Raw genomic sequence first — 7,421 nt, 5'->3', positions numbered from 1 at the left:
ATATATGAGGATTTGAACTTCAAGTCATAGAGCGAGGTTTCGTATTATTAGGTCCAAGAAAAGACATATGACAATGTTGTTTTCAATAAAAATAATAAAAATCAATGTGTTTTCATTAGAATTAACTAAAATGTTCCTGATTTTCCGCTTGTATTACCGATGGAAGATGTAAACGAAAAACGCTCTAATCCGGCTTAAACGTCGATATATGCAATGAAAACAGAACTTCTCCCCTTTTCAATATCTTACTCAGTATTTTAACGAGAAAGATATAGATGATTGAAAATTAAGTATTTAAGGTTATTATCTAATTAATTATGTGTTTGCATCATTTATATCGTATATTTAATGAATTATTAACAATAAACTGAAAATTCACAAAAACGTGGAAAAACGGCAAAATATTGCCTAATTCGATGATATTTTGTTTAAATCACATAAAGGGAGAGGAGATGATATACGTCAAAATATTGCTAAATTCGATGATTTTTCGTACGAAACAAAATGCAAGAAAACTTGCTTAAAATGCAATATTATGCGAGATTCTGAGATTTGAAGGCCAAATCACTTATTGTGATACTACATGAAATAGTATCGTAATATTGGTAAAAATGAATATAATTACGTAATATCAAACTACATGATTAACGTGAAAAAGTCACTATTTTACCATATTTGAGGGTTTTAACTTCAAATCATAGAGCGAGGTTTCGTATTATTTAGATCGAAGAAAAGACATATGAGAATGGTGTTTCCAATACAAATGATAAAAAACAATGTGTTTTCATTAGAATTAACTAAAATGTTCTTGATTTTCCGTTTATATTACCTATGAAGATGTACACGTAAAACCGCTCTAATCCGGCTGAAACGTCGATATATGCAATGAAAACCGAACTTCTCCAATTTACAATCCCTTACTCAGTATTTTAACGAGAAACAAATAGATGATTGAAAATGAAGTATTTAAGGTTATTATCTAATCAATTATGTGTTTTGCATCATTTTTATCGTATATATAATGAATTTAAAGCCATAGACTGAAAATTCACAAAAACGTGGAAAAACGGCAAAATATTGCCTAATTCGATGATATTTTGTTTATATCATATATAGGAAAAGGAGATAATAAACGTCAAAATATTGCTAAATTGGATGATTTTTCGTACGAAACAAAATGCAAGAAAACTTGCTTAAAATGCAATATTATGCGAAATTCTGAGATTTGAAGGCCAAATCACATATCTTGATACTACATGAAATAGTATCGAAATATTGGTAAAAATGAATATAATTACGTAATATCAAACTACATGATTAACGTGAAAAAGTCACTATTTTACCATATTTGAGGGTTTTAACTTCAAATCATAGAGCGAGGTTTCGTATTATTTAGATCCAAGAAAAGACATGACAATGTTGTTTCCAATACAAATGATAAAAACAATGTGTTTTCATTAGAATTAACTAAAATGTTCTTGATTTTCCGTTTATATTACCGATGGAAGATTTACACGTAAAACCGCTCTAATCCGGCTGAAACGTCGATATATGCAATGAAAACCGAACTTCTCCAATTTACAATCCCTTACTCAGTATTTTAACGAGAAACAAATAGATGATTGAAAATGAAGTATTTATGGTTATTATCTAATCAATTATGTGTTTGCATCATTTTTATCGTATATTTAATGAATTAATAACAATAAACTGAAAATTCCCAAAAACGTGGAAAAACGGCAAAATATTGCCTAATTCGATGATATTTTGTTTAAATCACATAAACGAAAAAGGGATGATGAACGTGAAAATATTGCTAAATTCGATGATTTTTCGTACGAAACAAAATGCAAGAAAATTTGCTTAAAATGCAATATTATGCGAAATTCTGAGAATTGAAGGCAAAATCACATATCGTGATACTACATAAAATAGTATCGAAATATTGGTAAAAACGAATAAATTTACGTAAAATCACACTACATGAAAAACGTGAAAAAAGTCACTATTTTACCATATATGAGGATTTAAACTTCAAATCATAGAGCGAGGTTTCGTATTATTAGGTCCAAGAAAAGACATGACAATGTTGTTTCCAATAAAAATGATAAAAATTAATGTGTTTTCATTAGAATTAACTAAAATATTCCTGATTTTCCGTTTATATTACCGATGGAAGATGTACACGAAAAACGCTCTAATCCGGCTTAAACGTCGATATATGCAATAAAAACAGAACTTCTCCCCTTTTCAATATCTTACTCAGTATTTTAACGAGAAAGAAATAGATGATTGAAAATGAAGTATTTAAGGTTATTATCTAATTAACTATGTGTTTGCATCATTTATATCGTATATTTATGAATTATTAACAATAAACTGAAAATTCACAAAAATGTGGAAAAACGGCAAAATATTGCCTAATTCGATGATATTTTGTTTAAATCACATAAAGGGAGAGGAGATGATGAACGTCAAAATATTGCCAAATTCGATGATTTTTCGTACGAAACAAAATGCAAGAAAACTTGCTTAAAATGCAATATTATGCGAAATTCTGAGATTTGAAGGCCAGCTCACATATCGTGATACTATATGAAACAGTATCGAACTATTGGTAAAAATGAATATATTTACGTAATATCAAACTACATGAAAAACGTGAAAAAGTCACTATTTTACCATATTTGAGGATTTTAACTTCAAATCATAGAACGAGGTTTCGTATTATTTAGATCCAAGAAAAGACATATGACAATGTTTTTTCCACAACCCGTTCTCACACAAGACAGCACATATATGACTTAATGCTTAAAGTCAATATGTGGAATGTGATTTAGTACATATGTGATATATTCCCAGTTAACTTTTTTACCAAGGCTCAAACTCTTCCTCACGTACCAATTTACGTCTCACAGTACTCGTCCATCAACGTAGATAGCTGAATAGTCGTGATTGGTTCAATTATAACGAAAATTGTAGTTTTCAGGTCCCACATGGGTTGTGAAATTTACCTACTATTGTCCATGCTCTTATAATATTACAGATCAGCTACATCCTATTGAAGGCTCGTAGTTTTGTTTTGAGAAATATTAGTTGTTCTTAGTAAATTATAATAAGCACAATAAATTATTACATAGAATAACAGTGCTTCACCAATCAATATTATATACCATAGTTTGTGCTTTAGAAATCTTTAAAGAATGTTTTGTAGGAACGCTAACAGAAAACGATGTTATGTTGGAATGTATATAGGGTAAACTACTGCAAACAGGATGGTATGGTGTGGATTATAGGAAACTATAGGATTAGTATAGGGTCCACTACCACCTGTTAGGTGGGTAAGGGGTCCAATAACACCCGCAGGATGAGTATGGGGGTCACATCCACCCACAGGAATGGTATGGGGATCACTTCCACCCACAGGAAGGGTATGGGATCCAATACCATCCACTGGATGTGTATGGCGTCCACTACCACCGACAGGATGGGTATGGGCTCACAACCACCCACAGGATGGGTATGGGGTCCAATACCACCCACAGGATGAGTATGGGGTTCACTATAACCCACAGGATGGGTATGGGGCTCCAACCACCCACAGAATAAGTATGGGGTCCAATAACACCCACTGGATGTGTATGGCGTTCATTGCCCCCACAGGATGACTATATGGTACAGTATCGCCCACAGGATTAGTATATAGGGTTCACTGCCGCCCACAGGGTCGGTATGGGGTCCACCGCCACCCACAGGGTCGGTATGGGGTCCACTACCGCCCACAGGGTCGCTATGAAGTCAACTACCGTCCAAAAGGGTCGATAGGGGTCCACTACCGCCCACAGGTTCGGTAGGGGTCCACTGCCGCCCACAGGGTCGGTAGGGGGTCCACTGCCGCCCACAGGATCGATAGGGGGTCCACTACCGCCCACAGGGTCGCTATGAAGTCAACTACCGCCCATAGTGTTTGTATAGTGTCCACTATCGCCCATAGTGTTATTATGGGGTCCACTACCCCTCATAGGGTCGGTATGGGGGTCCATTACTACCCACAGGGTGTGTCTGGGGTCTATTTTGGCAATACTGCTTTTCCAATCTCATTTGTTGTTCAATGTAAAATATTTGTTGCTCGACTTGCAACAATTTATATATATATATATATATATATATATATATATATATATATATATATATATATATATATATATATATATATATATATATATATATATATATATATATATATATAGTATAGTGCCTTTGCAATAATGTACCAATGTGTGTATTTTCATAACCCGTTTTAAATTGTTGAAAAATAAATAACTACATTGTGAATGCAAGTCAATGTTTACATGCTAAATCAGAGTTGCCAGATTCCGCTTAAAATAGCAATTGTGCTTATTTTCAAAGCTTGAGAGTTTAGCTTTAAAGTAGTTAAAGCTACGAATTTCGCAATTTGCTATGTACTTTAGTGTACTATTTTAAAATAAGGTTGGTTTTTAAGCTGCAAGTCATATGAATCTCAAAAAAAGTATATTATTAACAATCTTATCTCCATAGTTTACTAGTTTCTGTAAATCAGATCTGGTAACTGTAGGCCAAGTACTGGAAGACTCAAGACACAATGTTTGTGGAAGCTATTAGTCTCTTTGAAGAAGTCATCTCGACAGGATCTTCCAGCTCCAGCTATAAAACTTCACCACACATGGATCTACCTAGTACATCAAACGGTAAGAAATTACTAAACTGTACAAAGTTTTATGCTAGAACATTTGTTACAGAATTGTCCCTGTCAGGGACAATTCAGTCCCTATTCTATGTGTACTCCATCGCATAGTGACGGAGTATGTGGGAATAATTTTGTTGACACTGTCCATTTTGTCAATTCTACAACAGCAGATAATATGAATTCCCAGAGATATTTGTAACTTGAGATACTTGGTTTGGTTTGGTTAAGTTAGGTTAGGTTAGGTTAGCCTAACCCAGTAAATCCTCCCCTGCTAGAATATAAACCCCGGACAAAGTGCTCGTGAAATGCCAGGCATTTGCAAATATGAGGATGTGGTTGATTATATTATATTCTTTTCTATATCATAGATGTTCAATATATGAAAAATATTTTAGACTTAAAAATGGACCCCTGAGGTACTCAACTTACCACATTTCTTCATATTCATTCCCATTTAGTATGACCTTTTGCTCTCTTTGTTTTAACTATTGTTTTGTGCACTTTACAATTTTTTTCATGAACCTGTAATTTCCTTGCTAGTCTTCCATGTGGTACCTTATTAAAGTCTTTAGCATAATCCATGTATACTACATCCACCGGAAACCCTTTATCTGAGTACCATGTTACCATGTCCCAAAAGTGAGGAGGTTTATAAGGTAGCATCTCTTTTTAAGAAGACCATGGTGTGTCGATTGAATAAGATTGTTCACTGAAAGATGGTAAATGATTCCCTCCCTTAGGATTTTCGCCATGAGCTTGCAGATGTGTTATACCTAGCTGATCGGACATTAGTTTTGTGCTTAACTCTTTCTGCTTTTTTTTTAAATACTGTAAGGGTGAAATTTTCATATTTAAAATCTCGGGGTACTATCCCTTGGTTCAGATATTTTGTGGAAAGTATTTTCAGCAGTATGCATAGTTCTTCTGTCTGTTTATTTTCCTTTATAATTAAGGTTTGTTTTCTTTTGTACCATAGAAAGTACCACAGAAAGATGTTATAATGTTGTGTTAGCTTTTCTGTACAATTTTTCTTTTTTGTTTGTATAAAAGGCTATGCAATGAATTCAAATATTTACGCTACCAATCTATTTTTCAGATAGATCATCGGATTTTGACAGTATGCTGTACATACCAGATGTTCCAAAAATAACTACAGACAACAATAATGGTACTGTGTTTACTATTTTTATACTTTATATATAGGAAGACAGGTTCATTCAATGAGCATTTTAATATATCATCAAAATTTTCATACATTTCTTTCACTTTGTTACACTTGTAAAAACTTATTCTTAGCTATATTTATATAAATGTTAATACCACTGTTGGTATTGTTGGTATTGAACATATTGATTTTTGTCCTTATTAGTTATAGCTTATTTATGTTGACCCAGCACCTTACTAAAGGGATTACCTTAACTTGTGTCACTATCTCTCTAGGGGGCTCCAGGTAGGCAGTATAGGTAATGCCACTAACATGCATATCATTATGGGAAAGTCCATAATTTAACACATAATTATAAGTAGGTAATTTGTAGCAAATTTTAAGATTATTAATAGGTACATTGTAGCATAATTTTGCATAAGCATAATTTTCTTGTTTTGTTCTTGTACTTTTCCTTCGAACACTATTATTTTCTCTTCAGAATTTCACCGGAGAATAGCAGTGATGACTAGAGAACATCTTGAACGTGAGTACCAGAAAGCACGTGCTGCAATGATACAAAGAAATGAGTACTTGAAGAGACTCTTAAACGTGGAGGAACCAAACTCAATAAAGGTGACAAACAAGAAACAGAAAAAAGATAACATACAGGATGTATCACACATTAATTCAAAACAAAGACCAGCTGCACCCCAATCTGATGGTAATCTTCTATTATTTTTTTAACAATATTTCTACAGCTGTTATTTGTGTACTTTCCAATAATATTTGTTGCCTATTTTTAAGTGTATGCTAGACAATTATGGAGATTAAATTACTATAACACTGAACAACTTGGTAGCATAAAGTTAGTTATAGTAATATCTTGAGATTTGTCTGAAAATATTAATACTTGTATACAATTTGCAATTATGTACCATGCTTAAATCTTCAAATGTGCCACCCAGACATTCTGCCTGCTATACTTTCACCACCACACATTCAAAATGCGGGCTATTCTACTAGTGGCAGAACGTACACTCAAAGTTATTTGGCAGCTGGTGAAGAAACTTTGGAATCATTTGATGTTGGTATGTCCCAACATCATTTGTTGGTATTAAATGAGGGTTTATTTAATGGACACACGTCATAAATATTATGTACAAAAATTGTGCTTAATGCCTATGAAATTTTGTTTAACATATTATACTAATCATTCCTTTCACTTACAAATTTTTCTTACTAATTTGTAATCCCATATTTCAAAGTACTTGCTGCAGAACTTGAACAAATTAAAGATTCTCAGCCAAGTGTTTCTGACTGGCAAAAAAGAAGAAAAAATGCAGAGATTAATTGGGGAGAAAGCAGGGCAATGCTGTTCGATTGGACATTGTCTGAGTTGGGTGTTCCAGATAAAGGTAAATTAAATATTGCTGTGTTCATTAAGGTTATACTGTATAATAAGCATCATATGCAAATTAATGACACTCTATTAATACATTTAGACTTCAGATTGTTTAAAATGTTAGGTATACAGTATTTAAAATT

General features: G+C 33.1%; 1 long non-coding RNA gene across 1 annotated transcript; it reads left to right on the top strand.

Moving 5' to 3' along the window:
- Window positions 1-4,632: 4,632 nt before the first annotated feature.
- Window positions 4,633-6,563, top strand: LOC138350358 (uncharacterized). Its single transcript, XR_011222056.1, has 3 exons — window positions 4,633-4,730; window positions 5,826-5,897; window positions 6,376-6,563. It is a non-coding gene; the product is annotated as an uncharacterized lncRNA (long non-coding RNA).
- Window positions 6,564-7,421: the final 858 nt, after the last annotated feature.

Source organism: Procambarus clarkii, chromosome 45, assembly GCF_040958095.1.
Source record: "Procambarus clarkii isolate CNS0578487 chromosome 45, FALCON_Pclarkii_2.0, whole genome shotgun sequence".
Lineage (NCBI taxonomy): Eukaryota > Metazoa > Arthropoda > Malacostraca > Decapoda > Cambaridae > Procambarus > Procambarus clarkii.
Note: the sequence above shows the minus strand (reverse complement) of the source record. Positions and strands in the feature narration are given on the sequence as shown.